Below are 256 nucleotides of genomic sequence, written 5' to 3'. Positions count from 1 at the left end.
GGATAGCGGTGAATAACCAATACAAAGAGCAACAAAAACTCCTCTTGATGCAGCGAAATGTTGCCGCTTACTGGGCGCAGCTGTGCAGAGCAGAGAGAGAGAGAAAGCTGTTCTATTGGCGGGGTTTCAGTGGAATCTATCGGCTTCCAGTTGTTGACGCAAACTCTATTGAAAGCACACACGCTATGCTTTGGCCTCCACCTCGGGTGTATGCATCCACATATAAACAGAACATCTCTCTCGGTGAAGCAACAAG

The sequence above is a fragment of the Eimeria mitis genome, genomic scaffold (genome assembly GCF_000499745.2).
Source record: "Eimeria mitis Houghton genomic scaffold, Emh_scaff72, whole genome shotgun sequence".
NCBI classification, from domain to species: domain Eukaryota; phylum Apicomplexa; class Conoidasida; order Eucoccidiorida; family Eimeriidae; genus Eimeria; species Eimeria mitis.
The sequence above is the reverse complement of the archived record's forward strand: the minus strand, read 5'-3'. Positions refer to the sequence as shown.